Source organism: Chiloscyllium plagiosum, unplaced genomic scaffold (assembly GCF_037043375.1).
Source record: "Chiloscyllium plagiosum isolate Xiang-an unplaced genomic scaffold, Cpla_swu_hap1 HiC_scaffold_39, whole genome shotgun sequence".
Taxonomy (NCBI): domain Eukaryota; kingdom Metazoa; phylum Chordata; class Chondrichthyes; order Orectolobiformes; family Hemiscylliidae; genus Chiloscyllium; species Chiloscyllium plagiosum.
In genome coordinates, this window is record NW_028270177.1 from 104563498 (window position 1) to 104582899 (window position 19402).

At 43.5% G+C, this 19402-nt stretch overlaps 1 pseudogene; it reads left to right on the forward strand.

Moving 5' to 3' along the window:
- Positions 1-17199, forward strand: part of LOC148138927 (uncharacterized) — a 64647-nt pseudogene extending 47448 nt beyond the window's left edge.
- Positions 17200-19402: the final 2203 nt, after the last annotated feature.

Here is a 19402-nt window from a genome sequence, read left to right on the forward strand (position 1 = left end):
ATTGTGGAGATGTGCGGAGTTGTGGAGGCCAGAGAAAGTGGCTGAAATTAGGAGCAGCAGAAGGTTACTGTGGCAGGGAGAGTTGTAGAAGGTAGTGTTCGTTATAGAAATAAATATCATTGCCGTTTCGTGAGGATGGAATAGGTAAATATTTCCAATGATTAAGGAGATTACATGCATTGAGAGGAGAGTAGAAAGATGAAGATTTTCCTGAGAGATGAACTGGGTTTTAGAGATAGAAGAGGTTCATTTTAAAAGTGAGCGTTGATGATATGATTTGATGTGATAAGGAGGATAGTTGGAACAAGATGAGATACACATATAGGGAGGAGCTGGAAGAGGTTCCTGCGATAATGAGCTGGAGTTGGTGTTCGCGTTGAATGAAATTAGTAATAGGGAGGTGTGCAGAAACTGGATGGTTCTTCAGACTGAATGAGGTAAGAGAAATTGACAGCTGTCAACTCTGGAGTTGGATAATGAAGACGGTGTTACATGTACACGAATGGTTGTGGTTCCTCCCGGAGGGCAGTGGGATAGGAAGGCTGGTAATGAGGTGAGGAGGAAGAGTTATGGAGAATTGTAGTCTTGGTAGAAGTTCACGGTGATGGAGGAGATTGCAGAGACTGGATGCGTACGCAGACATCGAGAGGGTTAAACTGGCTTCCGAGCGCAATGCACAGGGACGGCTGTATGGATTGGAGCAGGTTGCACAGGCAGGAAAGACTGTAGGGACTGGAGGAGTTTATACAGACAGGATGGTCAGTAGGGTCACTAGACTGGTACAGAGGTCGTGTCGTGATGCATGACGTGAGGCACGAATGTTGTAGTGATTGAAAATTATAGTGATATGATGTGCTATAGATCCTGGAGGAAGGGTCACAGAGGGGGAGGTTCTAAAGGTGTGAAGAATGCTACAGAGACAGGGTGGGAAGTGGAAACTGTGAAAGATGACAAGAATATGGATTATTATAGTAACTTGAGGAGGAGATTACTAACATTGGGCATGTCATCCAGACTGGAGCAATTTTCAGTGATAGGGAGGTCGTAAAAATTGGAGTAGGTTCAAATATATGAAGTGATTGTAAGCATGGGAGGAGGTTACAGAGATAGGAAGTGTTGTCAGAGTTAGAAACATTCCAGGCACTGGCGCAGATCGAATGGAAAGGTCTGTTCTCATTCTGCATAACTCTATGATATAACAACAGAGAGTATTGGAGAGGAGTCGAGAACAGAAAGATCACAGGCAGCATTACCAAAATCTCATGGGGCGCCTGTTTTTGCCTCTGTTGTCCTGATGCTCACGAAGGTAACACAAGCTTGCATTAATGACTATGATCTCCCTATACTATGTCAGGACGGTTCAGTACAGCAGAAATGAAAGTAATTCTCTCACAAGCAGGTGGAGATTGAGCCTGGGAAATTTACGCTGCGTTCACCCTTCAGCACTGCATCTGCATCACGTCTTGTGGACCGAAGGGTCCAGCCCTTTAAATGCTGTCTACTCTGTTCCGTGTGGGTGATGTTACTTCGCTGCAGGATTTATTAAAGCTTACAAATCTCCCTGCACTCTGGCTGACCAACCATCTTCACTGAGATAATGAACAAGATACACAGCAGCTGGGACATTTGTTGATTCAGAAATGCCCTGAGTACCCACAGGAGGCAGAAAAATAGTCAGAAGGGGAAAATAGACTGATGCAGTGAGTGTTGCACATGGAGTATGCTACTGTGTCGCACAGAGATCTGGAATATCCCAATCTCCATCCCTGGCCTGCGATGCCTCATCTCTCTGAAGTGGAGAATTCTGTTGGCTCAGAATCTGGATAGCTGCAAGAGTTGACAGAGGCAGCATTTCAACCCACACATGAGGGAAACCACGTGGAGTGGGGCGGTACGGTGGCACAGAGGTTAGCACTGCTGCCTCACAGTGCCAGAGACTTGGGTTCAATGCCTGCCTCAGGCGACACTCTGTGTGGAGTTTGCACATTCTCCACATGTCTGCGTGAGCACCCTCCGGGTGCTCCGGTTTCCTCCCACAATACAAAAACCTAGGGAGGTTAGGTGAATTGGCCATGCTAAATTGCCTATAGTGTTAGGTGAAGGGGTAAATGTCGGAGAATGAGTCTGGGTGGGCTACGCTTCGGCGGGTCAGTGTGTGGACTTGTTGGGCCGAAGGGCCTGTTTCCGTACTGTAAGTAATCTAATCTAATAGTGGTTGGATACTGATTGATACCATCAGAGAGGAGGAAGGTATCAGGAGCAAGCAATGGTCAGGAAGAGGAAGCTTGTTGTATGGTGCATGTATCAGTAGTCATTAACCGCTAAGCTACGAGTGGGAGAGGCGATGGCCTCGTATTATTTTTACGAGACTGTTCATCCAGAATTTAATGCTGGTGTTAGGTATATCCATCTGAATGCTCAATATCCTTTAAAGAAGGAAATCTGTTAGAGGCATCAGGTCTGGCCTTTATATGACTTCAGACCTAGATCAATGGGGTTGACACTCAAATGCCCGAGCAAGCCAGTCAGTTCAAGGGCAGGTAGGGATGGGCGAATATGCTGGCCAGATTTCAGAGTAAGGTGCTGGAAAAGCACTGCAGATCAAGCAGCATCAGAGGAGCTGCAGAATCGATGTTCAGGCTTTAACCCTTCGCCTGATGCAGAACTTATGCCCAAAACGTCGATTCTACTGCTCTTTTGAGGGTGCCTGATATGCTATGCTTTGCCAGCATGACACCTTTGACTCTGCTCTGCAGTCCTCAATCTTTGCAAATAAATGCAGGCCAGCCAGAGACAGCCGCATCGACGACAGAATTAAAAAACAAAACTCTGCTGGGACCAGTGTTCTTGCCTATCGTGTTGGTAGGTATATGGAAAGGGCTGTAAACTCAAAAAAAAAGATACAGGGACGAGTTTCAAGCGAAAACAACTTTCCAAATCCAAAGAGGAAAGGTGAGTATCAGAATACCATGAGGATGTGGCTGAAGTCAAGAAGAAAGGAACAGAAAGGGACAGAGTTTAACTAAAACTGTACATTAGCGAATGGGTTTTTGACAGGAAATAGGGGGATAACGTCAATAATATATTTTTTTCGAATGTACACTGTTCCTGCAATAAGATAGAGAGACGTGGTTATAGGGTGAATAAAAAGTGGAGCATAAATATTGAATGGTACACATCCTTGAGGGGTCTCAGGAGGAATGGGACAGCAGGATGGGTAACCCTGACACTAATGGCTAACAACGGCATTACAGAGAAAACATTTGGCTTCAGATTATGCAGCGGAATCAGGTTAAAAGTAATTTATAGGTCAAACGTGTTCAAAACACAAACAGGTGAACAGGGTTTTCGGCTTCTCAACAGCATTTCATTGTTCGTCTCTGCATTAAACAGGAATTCATTGGAATTTTTAACTAACACACTGATAATTTTGTGGACTTAAATATTTGTATAATCAGGGACAGTCACATTGGCAAAACTGATATTCTCAAAATACCTATTCGAATGTTTTTGTCAATGTATTTTGGACTAACGTGTTGTGAAATGGCTGAGGACATAACTATCTCAGATTGTCAGGAGGGTGATGAAGCTCTGTAAACAAGTAATGTTACACTGAGCAATCCTCTGGGAAATTGTAGTATAGTGGAATTCAAAGATATTATAAAGTTTTAAGGTGACCATAGAGCACACCCGAAATTCGGTAGCAAAGCCAATTACGTCAGTTTGAGAGGATAACTGACCAATGTAAACAGGCTAAATAGACTGCAATGTATGACTGTAAATGAATAGTGGAAAACATTTAGAGTCATAGAAATGTACAGCACAGAAACGATATTTCAATCCTAATTGTCCATGCTGCCCCGCAATCCTAACAAAATCTAGTCCCATTTGCCAGCACTTCGTCAATATTCCACTAAACCCTTCCTATTCATATACCTATCGACATGCCTTTTAAATGCCGTCGTTGTGCTATCCTCCACAACTTCCTCAGGCAGTTCTTTCCATATACGCACCACCCACTGCCTGAAAAGGTTGCCCCTTATATCCCTTTAATATCTTTCTGCTCTCACCCTGAATCTGTGCCCTGTAGTACTGCACATCCCCCATCCCAGGTAAAAGACTTGTTTGTTAAACCTATACATGCCCCTCCTGATGTTATAAGCCTCTATAAAGTCACCCCTCAGTCTCTCATGCTCCAGGAAAAAAAAAACAGCTCCTGCTTATTCAGGTTCACCATGTTCCTCAAGCCCTCCAACCCTGACACTATCCTTCTATTTTTTTCTGAACCGTTTCAAATTTCACTACATCCTCCTGACAAGAAGAAGAGAATTGCACAAAAATATTCTAAAAGTGGCCTCATCAGTGCCCTGTACAGCCGCAACATGACCTCCCAACTACTATACTCAAAGTTCTGACCAATAAAGTGAAGCATATGAAATGTCTTCTTCGTTATCGTATCAGCCTGCAACTCTATAATTAAAAAAAAACATGAACCTGCATATCAAGGTCAGTTTGTTCAGAAACATTCCTGAGGAGCTTAACATTTAGTGTATAATTTCTGCTAAGACTTGTTTTTTTTTCCCAAAAGCTGCACCTCACCATTATCCAAATTAAATTACATTTGGCAATTCCGATCCAATTGGCCCATCTGATCAAAATCCCGTGTAATCTGAGATAACCTTCTTCGCTCCCCATTTCACCTCCAATTTTGCTGTCATCTGCATGTACCTCCTTTGCTCACATACAAATCATGTATATAAATAACTATATGTGGTCTGCACAGAACCGATCCTTGTGGCACACCACTGGTCACACGTCTCCAGTGCGAAAAACAATCCTCCACCACCACTCTCTGTCTTCCACCTTCCAGCAAATTCTATTTCCAAACAGAAGGTTTTCCTGGTGTTCCATAAGATCTAACCTTGTTAACAAATCCCCCATGTGGAAACTGTCGAACGCCTTACTGGCGACCATATAGACCACGTCCACCGCTCTGCCCTCATCAATCTTCTTTGTTACCTCTAACAAAAGAAACTATCAAGTCCTGAAGACATTATTTCCCATGCACAAGGCCATGCTTACTATCCCTAATCAGACCTGTCTTTCCCAAAAACATGAAAATCGTCTTCCTCAGGATTTCCTCATTCATCATGCCCACCATCAATGTCAGGCTCACCAGTCTACAGTCACCTGGCTTTTTACTTACCAGCATTCTTAAGTAGCGACACAACATTAGCCAACTTCCAGTCATCCAGCACCTCACCTGTGATTACTGATGAAACAAATAGCGCAGGAAAGGTCACAACAGTAATTTCCCGCTTCACACAGAGTTCTAGGGCACTCCTGATCAGGTCCATGGGAATTATCCACCTTTATACATTTCAAGACATCCAGTTCCTCCTCTTCTATAATATGGACATTTTTCAAGGTGTCACCATCTATGCACCCACATTCCATATAATCTATGTATTTCTCCACAGTAAACACTAAAGTGAAATTCTTGCTTACTATCTTAAACCCTCTCCTGCAGCTCCACGCATAGGCTGCTTTGCTGTTCTTTGAGAAACCCTATTCTCTCCCTTATTACCCTTTTATCCTTCAAATACTTATAAAACGTTTATGGATTCTCCTTAACACTGTTTACCAAAGCGATTTCGTGTCCCCTTTTACCCTCCTGATTTCCTTATGAAGTATACACCTGCTGTTTTTTTTATATTTTAAGGATCCAATTGATTTCTCTTGTCCATCCCTGACATATGCTGCCGTCTTTTTCTTTAACAACCCCAGAATTTCTCTATTCATCTAGCACTCCCTACATTTACCTGCCTTTCCTTTCACCCTAACAGGAATACTGTATACAATCTCCGGATTGTTGTTATCACATTATTGAAGGCGCCCTATTTTCCATTGATAAACACTTCAATCTCTGAAAATGGACTCTCAAAAATTCCTCCATCTCACGAATCTGCCAGGTAAAAAAATCATGAAAAAATTAAGGACATTGTAAACGAAGGCTTTGGTGCGGTGATATCTGGTTAGCCATTCAGATCTGCAGATTACCAAATGCACAGAGAGTGTTTTACTACTAGAGAGCACCAGGTCAGTGTCAGGCACACAGACACAATGGGCAAATAGATTCACATCTGAACTTACAACTCCCATCATTGGAAGTCGAAGCTGTGCACAACCACTCTGGTGAACGTCGCCAAAATTAGGTCATCAAGATCGGCTCAATCGTATGATCAAAATCAAAATCCGTGATTCCACTTGTAACATGCTTCAGGTTCCAGAACCCATTATCAGTCCCATCCTGCAATGTCTATGATCCCGCTCCCTCTAACGTCCTGCAGTATCCACATCCCTTCCTACATTTGTGCCACCCTCCAGGTTCTGCACACCTTCCTACCTCCATAACATGGTCCAGTCTCTACAACAATTCCTTTCTCTGCGATGTTCCCCTGAATGGCAGTGGAGGGTGGTGGGGCTTATCGAGATTGGGAGTGATATCAGGACTGGAGGGTTTTGCAGATATTAGGAATATTGCAATGACTAAAAGAGTCTTCAATAATTTTGATGGTTTATACTAATGAATGAGGTTACTGAGATAAGCAGAATTTTAGGCTTGAAGAGGTTTTACAGTTCATGCGTTTTCCAGGTTTCCCATGGAAGACTGATTAGTTACAAAATAGGGAGGGTTTATAGAGTCATGAAGTCATAGAGATGTACAGCATGGACACAGGCCCTTCGGTCTAACCCGTCCATGCCAAGCAGATATCCCAAACCTGCCAGCACCTGGCCCATATCACTCCAAATCCTTCCTATTCATATACCCATCCAAATGCTTTTTTAATGTTGCAATTGCACCAGCCTCCACCACTTCCTCTGGCAGCTCATCGATACACGTACCATTCTATGGATGAAAAGGTTGACCCGTAGGTCTGTATTATATCTTTCCCATTTCACCCTAAAACTATGCCCTCAATTCTGGATTCCTCGACCCCAGGGAAAAGACATTGCCGATTTACACAATCCAAGCCCCTCATAATTTTTTAAACCTCTATAAGGTCACGCCTCAGCTTCCAACGCTCCAGGGAAAACATCCCCAGCCTTTTAAGCCTCTCCCTATAACTCAAATGCTCTGACCGTGACAACATCCTTATAAATATGTTCTGAACACTTGCAAGTTTCATGGCATCTTTCCGATAGGAAAGGGACCAGAATTGCCCGCAATATTCCAAAAGTGGCCTAACCAATGACCTGTACAACCGCAACATGACCTTCCAACTCCAGTACTCAACACTCTGACCAATAAAGGAAAGCATATCAAACGCCTTCTTCACTATTCTATCTACCTGCGACTCCATTTTCAAGGAGCTATGAACCTGCACTCCAAGGTCTCTTTGTTCAGCAAAACACCCTAGGACCTTACCATTAAATGCAGAAGTCCTGCTAAAATTTGCTTTCCCAAAATGCAACACCTCGCATTTATCTGAATTAAACTCCATCTGCCACTTCTCAACCCATTAGCCCATTTGGTCAAGATCCCGTTGAGGTAACCCTATTCGATGTCACTACATCTCCAATTCTGGTGTCATCTGCGAACTTACTAAAAGTACCTCTTATGATCGCATCCAAATTATTTATCTCAATGACATAAAATAGAGGACCCAGCACTGATCCTTGTGGCACTCCACTGGTCACAGGCCTCCAGGCTGAAAAACAACCCTCCACAACCACTCTCTGTCTTCGAGCTTCGAGCCAGTTCTGTTTCCAAATGGCTAGTTCTCCCTGCATTCCGTGAGATCTCACCTTGCTAATCAGTCTTCCATGGGAACCTTGTCAAACGCCTCACGGAATTCCATATCGATAACATCTACTGCTCTGCCCTCAACAATCCTCTTTGTTGATTTCGCAAAAAAACTCGATCAAGTTTGTGAGACATGCTTTCCCATGCACAAAGCCATGTTGACTATCCCTAATCAGTCCTTGCCTTTCTAAATACATGTACATCCTGTCCCTCAAAAGTCCGTACAACAACTTGCCCAAAACCGACGTCAGGTTCACTGCTCTATAGTTTCCTGGCATGTCCTTACCATCCTTTTTAAACAGTGATACCACGTTAGCCAACCTCCAGTCTTCCAGAACCTCATATATGACTATCGTTGATACAAATATCTCAGCAATAGGCCCAGCAATCACTTCTGCATATTGACGATTTTCCACAGACAAACCTTTAAAGGGTTACCCGCAGGAGTCTTGGTAGCATGGAGGAACAGAAGGGTCTTAGGTTCCACGAATGTCGATCCCACAAAGTTACCACCCGATTTGATCGTGTTGTTAAGAAGGTGTATGGTATGTTGGCTTTCATTTGCAGGGCGATTGAGTTTAAGGGGCATAAACCTCCACAGAGCCCTGGTTAGACTGCACATCGGATATTGTGTTCATTTCTGGCTGCCTCTTTAGAGGAAAGATTTGGAGGCTTTAGCGAGGGTGCAGAGGAGATTTTCCGGGATACTGCCTGAACTGGAGAACAGGTCCTTTGAAGAAAGGCTGAGGAAGCTTGGACTTTTCTCATTTAAAAGATAAAAGGATGAGAATTGACTTGATAGAGGTGTACCTGAGATGAAGCGAGACATAGATAAAGTGGATAGCCACAGACTTTTCATATTGTGAAAATGGTTATAACTTCGGGACATAATTTGAAGGTGATTGGAGGAAGGTTCCGGGAATATGTCAGAAATAGGTTCTTTTCAGAGTGTGGTGGGTGTGTGGAATGCTCTGCCAGCTGTGGTAGTCGATTCAGCTACATTAGTGACATATAAATAACTGTTGGATAGTCACATGGATGATAGCAAAATGTACGATATGTAAGTCGGAACTTAGAGTAGGATAAAATGCCTGCACAAAATCGAGGGTTGAAGGGGCTGCACTGTACTTTACTCTTCTATGTTCTAATTGGGTAGGGTTACAATGGCAGGAAGAGGTTTCTGGAAACTGGAACGGATGGGATATGAAGGAGGAGTCACAATAGGAAGTGTTGCTATGAATGTCAGAGGTAACAGAAACAGCAATGATCTGATCTGGAGCAAAATACCCTGATTGGGAGGATAGTGGGGACTGGAGGTGATTTCACACGGAGGGAGAACCAGAGAGCCACAGGAGGTCACAGAAATGTGGAAAGTTGTAGGACTTACAGGAGTTCATGCAAATGGGCAGGTTGGGAGGGCTGGGACAGTTTACAGGGATAAGGACATTGGTAGGATTGATTTTTTGAACAGATAGGTATGTTTTAGGTGAATGGAGCAGATTACAGAGAAAGATAGGTTGTATAGTGTGGAAGAGCAAACAACTGTATGGAGGGTAGTGGTGACTGAAGATGTCCATTGACATAAGAAGGCTTCGGTTCTGCAGATTATTTAGATATGAAGAGTCTGACAGATTTTCTCTGATATGAGAGCAGCAACTTTGGTTGGTGTCAGTTTCATAGATAATGAAGCATCGATAACCTCCTACTTTGTTGTCAAAGTGGGAAGGGTTGTAGGAAAGGCTGACGTTTACACAGAAAGCGGTGTAAGGGCTGATTATGGAGATGAGTAGATAGGTGGAGAGACCAGAGGAGTTTACATTGACAGGGTGGGTGCCAGTGACGACAGGACATTACATAGACAATGGGGCTTCAATGAACTGAATCGAGAGAGTTGCAGGAATTGGAATGACTTCTACAGATCAGAGACAATTGTCGGGTCTCCACAGATTGATAGTTTCTTGAGATCTGGAAGAAGTTAGGTATGCATGGATAACTTTCATCCAATGCATGTCCTCTTCATTTTGCGGAACCATAGCCTCAATATCTCTCATAAGACAGGGATCCCAATGCCTGACAGCATTTTACTTCACGCTAACAGGGGCATACTGACTTTGAATTCTTGATATCACATTTTTAAATGCCTCCCATGTGCTAGTCATTCTTTTTCCTTCAAACAGACTCAGCCAATCGAAATCTGCAGTTTCTGCTTAATGGTCCTAAAACTTTGACAACAAAGTAGGAGGTTATCGATGCTTCATTATCTATTCCAGTTTAGCACGTTAACCTGTGCACCTGTCTGAACTTTTTCTGTAAATATGTTAAATCTAAAAGAGTTGTGTTCACTTGACCCAACGTGCTCTCCGACTGAAACTTCAGTCACTTGCCAGACTCTTTTCAGAACATAGAACATAGAAAAGTACAGCTCAGAAGAGGCCTTTGGCCCATGATGCTGTGCCAGGGTTTAATCCTAATATAAAATATGGTAAAGTAAGCTATGCACTCCTCAACTCACTACTATCCATGTGCATGTCTAGCCATTGCTTAAATGTCCCCTATGACTCTGCTTCAACAACCACAGCTGGCAATCATTCCATGCATTCACAACTCTCTGCCTAAAGAACTTACTTCTGACGTCTCTTTTATACCTTCCTCCTGATATCTTCAAACTATGACTCCTCGTACCACTCAATCCTGTCCTTGGGAAAAGTCTCTGGCTATTGACTCTACCTCTTCCACTTATTATTTTGTACACCTCGATCAGGTCTCCCCTCTTCCTCCTTCTCTCCAGAGAGAAATGTCTGAGCTTATTCAACCTGTATTCATAAGGCAAGCCCTCCATTCCAGGCAGCGCGCTAGTAAATATTCTTTGCACCCTCTCCAAAGACTCTGCATCTTTCCTACAGTAGGACGACCATAACTGGACACAATATTCCAAGTGTGATCTCACTCGGGACTTTTAGAGCTGGGGAAAAACCTCGCAGCTCTGAAACTCAATCCCCTGTAAATGAAAGACAAAAAAATCCATATGTTTTCTTAAAGTCCCTGTCAACTTGTGTGGAAACTTTGAGGGATCTATGTACTTGCACACCAAGATCCTCTGTTCCTCCACACTGCTCCGAATTCTGTCTTTAATCCTATATTCAGCATTCGAATTCGACCTTCCAAATTGTTTCACTTCGCATTCATCCAGGTTGAACTCCATCTGACACTTCTCAACCCAGATCTGCATCCTGTCTATGTTGTGATGCAGCAAGTGGTAACCCTCTATATTATAGGCGACACCTCCAACCTTTATGCCATCTGCAAATTTCGTTTGCCTTACCAGTCAGGTCTCGTGCATTGAAATAAATGCGCTTTCCACCAGAAGTCTTTTCCATCCCTTTACTGTGCACCTGGATATCCTGAATAGCAGTCTTACTCTCGATGGCTGATTTTTTTTCATTGACTGGTCGATGGTCTCTCTCTTATTCATACTCCCAATTACTTGCCAATCTAGTTTAAACCCTCCGGGGTAATACGAGCAAATCTCCTCCAAAGGGATACTGGTGCAAGTCACTTCTAACATAAAAGAGATCCAAATGATCCAAGAACTGAAAACCCTGCCCCCAACATCATCTCCTCAGCCACGCATTCATCTGGCTATCTTTCTATTATTATCCTCACTGGCACTTGGCCCTAGGAGTAATCTAGAGATCACTACCCTTGAGGTCCAGCCTTTTAATTTCTTACGGAATTCCTTGTATGCATTTCACAGGACCCTACCATTTATCTACATCTGTCATGAGTGCCGATATACACAATGACCTCTGGCTGCTAATCATTCTACTTCAGAATGTTCTGAAACGCTCAGAGACATTGTTGACCCTAGCACCCGGGAGGCAACACACCATGCTGGGGTCTCTTCGGCAACAACACAATCTCCTCGGTGTGCCCCTCACAAGTTAGTCTCATGTCAGTATTGTCTTCATTAGACAGTATATGGCAAACAGAGACTCATACAGACTACCTGCAGTTGTGTCTACATTCCGAAAGTCGTTGAATTTTAAAATGATGCATTGAGAATACAGAGCCAGAAGAGTGAATAGTAAAGGCATGTCCAGCGAATACTGATCAAATGCTTTCGTGTGTTTGATAAAGTAAATACAGTGCAATAAAATAAAACAGGTGAAGCCCTCCACAAGTACAGAGAGTGTACGTTCGTCCTTAAAAATGAGGGACAAAGAATGGTCATGTGATATCGTGGCTATTAAGGAAAGGGCTCAAGATATTTTATGAGTATAGTTAGAGGAAGAGTATTCTCAGCTAAAGAATGGGGCCTGTTAGAAACTAAAGGGACAATCTGTGCCTGAAGCTAGAGGAAGTGGGTAGCTGGGAAATGAATACTTCCCATCTGTATTCACACTGCAGAATGTCACTGTAGCGGGGGATTTCATTGTGTTGGAGAAATTTTTGAACATGTTAAGGTCAATAAGAGGAAGGTATCAAATGTTTTCACAGACCTGAAGGTGAAGATATCCCCAGTGCCCAATGAAATGTTTCCCAGGCTGCTATGGGAGATATGGGAGGTGATTGTTGGGGTCCTGGCGGATATCTTAATTACATTGCTGGCCATAAGTGAAGTGCTGATAAGTGGAGGATAGCTAATGTGGTTCCTTTGTTCAAGAAAGTCAGCACGGGAAATACAGATAATTATAAAGCTGATAGTAGGACACCAGTAAGAGGAAAACGATTGGAAACAATTCTGAGGGACAGGATGAATCAACACTTGGAAAGCCAGAGATCGAATCTTGATCGTCATCACGAATTTGATGGAGAAAGAAGATTTGGTGGGGGGATATTTTTGTTTTGGAAATTCTTTCACCAGCGAGTGTAATACAGAGATCTTCGCAGGAATCACTGCTGGTTATTATGCACGTTAATGACTTGGATGTAAAAATAGAAATTATCATTAGAAGGTTTGCAGTTGACATGCAAGGTAAGAGTGGTGACCACTGTGAGGCGGATGGTCTCATGCTACAGTCTGACCTTTGACTCTGGGACAGAATTTCAAGAGAGAAATTTGAACAGAGGAGGTAGGCAAGAGCACAGCAGACACTGAGGGAAAACTGATGAATTGAGATGCATTTGTTTCGATGCAAAATGTCTGACAGGTAAGTCAGATGAACTCATGACATATTTGGGAACATGGGAGCGGGATATCACGGGAATTTCAGAAACACAGGTGAGGTAGGGACAGGACTGGAAGCTCAATGTTCCCGGGAATAGAGGCTACAGGAAGGATAGACAGAGAGGAAAGCGATGATGTGGAGTCGAGGTTTTAATCAGTGAAAACATCACTTCAACAAGAATGTATCATCAGATTGATATGACTGTGCTACAGGCCCCCAATAGTCAGCGGGAAATGAAGCAGTAAATATGTCTGGAGGTCTCACATATCTGTAAGAATAATTGCGCTGTATGCTCGTGGATTTTAACTTTCCAAACCGAGATCGGGACTGCCATAGTGTTCAGAGCATGGACTGGAGCAAATTCTTATGTATTTTCAAGAAAACTGTCTCCTTCAAACTGTAAATGAATCCACTGGAGAAAGCGGTAAAACCTGACCACCCCTTGGGAAACAGGGTGGGGAAATGCTGGAGAAAAGGAGGATTACAACATGTACATAACATCTATGCACGTACATGGAGAGCTGAAGGTTCAAGGGATACGGGTAAAATGCAGGCAAATGCATATCCTTCTGGAACTGTGGTCAACATGTACTAATTGGAACGATTTTGATTTGTTTCCGTGCTGCATGACTGTGTCTCCTCTTCTTGGTGGTTGGCACTACTGAGTTATAGCATGTTATAGAGACTGAAGCAAGTTACAACGATAGGGAAGTTAGTCTGGAACGCAATAGGTTTCAAATATGTGGAGGGCCTATTGGGAAAAGAAGAGTTTACTGGGACAGGAATTGTTATAGGGCTTAAAAGTTATTAAATATACTGTTCCACAAAGACATGCCATAGATAGTGTTGGAAAAGGAACACAGAACAGAAAAGTCCCACGCAGTATTGGCACCCTCTCGTGGGAGACCTGCCTTCTCCTCTGTTGTACTGATGCTTACAAAGACAGCACAGGCCTGTGTTGATAACTGTGGACACCCTGTGGTGTCTTAGTACAGCATAACTAAATGTAGGGGCGGTGATTGAGCCTGGCGTATGGCTGTACTAGGGTTCCCTCCATCACTGTACCTTTGCCATGTCTTGTTGAACGATGTTTGGAGCTCACTCATTGCTCTATGCACTTTGCCCTGTGGGTGCTCTTACCTCACGGCAGGGTTTATTGAAGGGTCCAGCTCTCGCTGCCCTTTGTCTATCTTGCTGAGCAAACATCTTCAATGAGATGATGTACGAGACACACAGCATTCGAGAAGTGGATACAGTCACGAAGGTCTTGATAACCAGTAGACAAAGAAATATACAGAAATGGAATTTAGACTGTTGTATTGAGGGTTGCACATGTAGAATGTTCCTGACTCCCATCGAGCTCTGGAAAATCCCAGTCTCCATCCCTGACCTGTGCTGTCTCGTCTCACTGGAGTGGAGCATTCTGTTGACTCAGGATCTGGAGGAACTGAAAGAAAGAGAGAGACACTAATAGACGCAGACATTAAACACAGTGAGGGATACCACATTGAAAGATGTTAAGTGATATCATCAGAGATCAGGATGATTTTCGAATCAAACAAGTGCGTAGGAAGAAAGTGTTTGCTTCGTGGTACAGTGGTATCAGTGTTCAGGAATGAGCATCTTGTGAGCAGGTGAAGTGATGGCTTAGTGGTATTATTGTTCAAGTATGCATTCAAAACATCAGACATAGTTTGAATCACACCATGCCGAATGATGGAAATTGAAATCAATAATTGTAAAAAATAATAATTAACAATTCATAAGTAAGTATGAAGCCATTGCTGATGGACAAAAAAAAACAAACACTCTCCCTTTAGAGAAGAACACCTGCAATTCTCAGGTGGTCTGAGCGTCATAACATCAGAAAAGGGTTTACCTCTCAGACCCCCTCAGAAATGGTCTACCAACCATTCAGTTCAAGGACATCTAGAGCTGACAAGGAACACTGACCAGGCAGAGACATCCACATCACACGAGTGAAGAAAAACAATTCGACTGCACTGGGCCCCATGGAACCGTGCTGGGACAGATTTCAGAACATAGAAAAATATACAGCGCAGTACAGGCCCTTTAGCCCTCGATGTTGCGCCAATCCATGCCCAAATAATCTACACCAGCCCACTATCCTCCATATGCCTATCCAATGCCCGTTTAAATGCCCATAAAGCGGGAGAGTCCACCAATGCTACTGGCAGGGCATTCCATGAACTCACGACTCGCTGAGTAACATCTGTCCTATATCTACCACACCTTAATTTAAAGCTATGCCCCCTCGTAATAGCTGACTCCATACGTGGAAAAAGTTTCTCACGGTCAACCCTATCTAAACCCCTAATCATCTTGTACACCTCTATCAAGTCACCCCAAACCTTCTTTTCTCCAATGAAAACAACCCCAAGTGCCTCAGCCCTTCCTCATACGATCTTCCTACGATACCAGGCAACATCCTGGTAAACCTCCTCTGCGCCCGTTCCAGTGCCTCCACATCCTTCCTGTAGTATGGCGACCAAAAATGCACACAATACTCCAGATGTGGGTGCACCAGAGTGTTATAAAACTGCAACATGACCTCAGGACTCCGGAACTCAATTCCTCTATCAATAAAAGCCAGTATGCCATATGCCTTCTTCACAGCAATATTTACCTGGGTGGCAACTTTCAGAGATCTGTGTACATGGACACCAAGATCCCTCTGCTCATCCACACTACCAAGTATCCGACCATTAGCCCAGTACCCCACCTTCTTGTCATTCTTACCAAAGTGAATCACCTCACACTTACCTACATTGAACTCCATTTTCCACCTTTCTGCCCAGCTCTGCAGTTTATCTATATCCCGTTGTAGCCTGACACATCCTTCCTCACTGTCAACAACTCCACCGACTTATGCATCATCTGCAAACTTGCTCTCCCAATCTTCTAGCCCCTCCTCCAGGTCATTTATAAAAATAACAAACAGCAATGATCCCAAAACAGATCCTTGTGGAACACCGCTAGTAAATGCTCTCTAAGCTGAAACTTTACCTTCAACTACTACCCTCTGTCTTCTTGCAGCCAGTCAATTCCTAATCCAAACCTCCAACTCACCCTCAATGCCCTACCTCCGTATTTTTTGCAGTAGTGTACCATGGGGAACCTTATCAAATGCCTTAATAAAATCCATAAACACCACATCTACCGATTTACCCTCGTCCACCTCCTTAGTCACCTTCTGAAAGAATTCAATAAGGTTTGTGAGGCACGAACTGCCCTTCAATAACCATGCTGACGATCCTTGATCACATTATTCTTATCCAGATGTTCATAAATCCTATCCCTTACAATTCTCTCTAAGACTTTGCCCACAACAGAAGTGAGACTCACCGGCCTATAGTTACTCGGGTTATCCCTACTCCCCTTCTTGAACAAGGCAATCATTTCGTTAGGTTTATGGCCAGAGATTTAAACTGCCAGCGAGTATGGAGGGACAGGGTTCAGGTGAAATGAACTTGCCAAATCCCATGAGAAACGGTGTAGCATGGGAACAGCATGAGAATGTGGCTGAAGACAAGCAGGAAGGAAGAGGAGTGGACAGAGTTTAAACCGAAGTGTACATCAGCGAATGGGTTTGTCACGGAAAATTATGGTTAAGTGTGCCTTTTTGGAATGGACAACATCTCTGCAATAAGTAGGATGTACTTGTGACATAGAGATAAATTAGATTTAGTCAGTAGGCAGACATGGTTACATGGTGAACGAAAGGTGGAATATCTATATTCAATGGGGCTCAACCGTGCGGGGTCTCAGGCAGAATGGGACAGTATCTCCGCGTATTAACGAGAGACCATTTGGTCTCAGATCATGAAGTAAAGACAGTATGAATGTAAATTGTGGCTGCTACAGGCCAAGGACACAAGCAGCGGAATAGGTTTCGACTACCTAACAGTATTTCATTTTTCATCACTGCATTCATTGTAATTTGTAAAAAAAAAGGTATTGTGATAATTTTAGGAAACTTCAATTCTAGTATCATCTGGGACAATCACACTGGTAAGAGTGATTTTTGAAGAGGAGTTCAGAGAATGATTCTGTCACTGTTTCTTTCAATAATAGATTGTGCAACTGGCGAGGGACATAGCTATCACTGATCGATGGTTGCGTGATGAAGCTGAGGGAATGGGTGATATCACATGGAGAGGTCCTCCGGGAAATTTTGATAAACTGCTGTATAAAAGAATGTGAAGTTTTCAAGTGAATCGCTGAAAGGGTAAGCTACAACTAGAACATAGAATAGCCAATGACATGAGTTTGAGAGGAGAACTGACGAAGGTAAACAGGGCAAACAGACTGAAATGTGTGTCTCTAAACGAACATTGGAAAACATTTTCCGGAACAGTCTAAAACACTCAACAATGGACATTCCATTGAAACAGACAAACCTCAGCAAAAAAACTGCCACCTGTCCCTCACTCAAGATGAAATGGATCCGATTAGAATATCAGGCTGAGAATATCACCAAAAAGTATTAACATTTGTGAAGTGAGAGAGTGTTTAAGAAGTAAGTGTTAAAGGGATTGCGAATGGTCTCCGAGCAGGAGGCGGGCAGTAGGAACGGGAATCATTGTCAAGATTTATTGACACGAAAGAAAATTACAGAATTGAAGGTGGAGAGAGTTTTACAGAGAGTGGCCCGGGCCTGAGAAGTGTCTCAAAGCCAGTGCGAATTGATGGAGCGAGAGGTTTCTATATTGGAAGGGAGGGAAGACATGTACATTTATCTATTCATTCATGGTATAAGGATTCACTGATTGGATCAACATAATCTCGCTCACTGCTCATCGCCTAGAGAGCAGTTCATTGTCAGCCATATTGCTGTGCGTCGGGAATCACATTTTGCCAAATTAGTTTATAATGTCAGATATTCTTCCCAAATGGACGTAAGTGAAACAGATGAGTTTTACTGCTGAACAGCAACGGCTTTATGGTGGCCTCACCAATGCATTGTGCAGTCAGAGCACGACATCCCTACTCCTACTCTCAATGCTCTGACCAATGAATGTTAGCACCACACACATCTGCTTCACAACGCTGCCTTGTGCGATGCCAATTTCAATGAACTGTGATCTGTATCCCTGGGGTTCTGATTGAGAACATTAACCGGGGCCTGAACACATACTGTACAATCTCTCCCTGGCTTGGTTTTACCAAAATGGAACACTGTGCATTTATCTAATTCAACCCATCTGCTATTCCTCAGCCCACAGTTCCAACAATGCTGTTAATACTGTTGCATTGTAGATAATAATCGTCACTGTCCAATATATAAGCAATTTCAATGTTACCCACAAACTTCTTACCAGGAAGCCAATATTTTCAGCCAAATCATTTATGCAAATGACAAACAACAGTGGACCGACTTTACCGCTCGTCACATGCGTGCAGTCATAAAAACAAAATATCTGCCACCACCATCTCTCTCATACAATAAAGTCAATTCTATGTCCAATTGACTAGCTCCTCCTGGATGCCGTATCCTTTTACTTTGATCTGAACTTATTACTCAGTGTACCACACAGAACGTAGAACAGGGAACAGTGCGGCATAATCATGAAGGGATTCAAACTTCCTCTCTCTTCAGCTCAATGGCAGTGGGTCACAGACGTGGCTAACTCTCTCCCACTGTCAAGAGGAGTCTGTAGTTGGTTGTGTAGACCGATGTGGCTTCCACAGACTCTGATACACTTTGAGCAGAGGTAGGCCATGGGAATTGAGGGGTGGAGCTTTGGAGTGGCAACGCACTCCTTATGCTGTTTTCTCGTGGATTCTTCTTTGTTCCCTCAGCAAGTCTCGAGGGGATCAATACCGTGTCAATGTTCCTCCCTGTCTTTGGACAGTATTGACCCAGTAATTCCCAGTTGTCAATGGGAATGCTGCACGTCCTCAGTGAAGCCTTGTGGGTATCCCTGAAGCACGTCCGCTGTCCACATGGGGCTCGCCGACTGTTTCAGAGCTGGGAGTAAATCACCTGATAGTGAGTCTCGTGTTGGTCATGGGGATGACGTCTCCAGCACATCAAAGCCAGTTGGGAGTGGCGGGGGATGGAGTGCCTCGATGCTGGGTATGTTGGCATGTTCAAGGACGCTGGTGTCGATGGGTCTGTCTTCACAGTGGATTCACTGGATGTTGCACAGGTAGCCTTGATGGGACTGTTTGAAAAACTTGATTTTCCTGGTTTAGACAGTCCACGTCTCAGAGCCATATCGGAGCGTGGTAACCACCACAGCTCTGTATACCATGAGCTTAGGATTGGAGCAGATTTTGTTGTCCTCGAACAACCTTTCCTTCAGATGACCGAAGGCTGAGGTAGCATACTGGAAGCAGATCTGGACTCTTCATCAATATCTGATTTCGTCGACAGGACATTCCCGAGGTTTGGAAGGTCCAA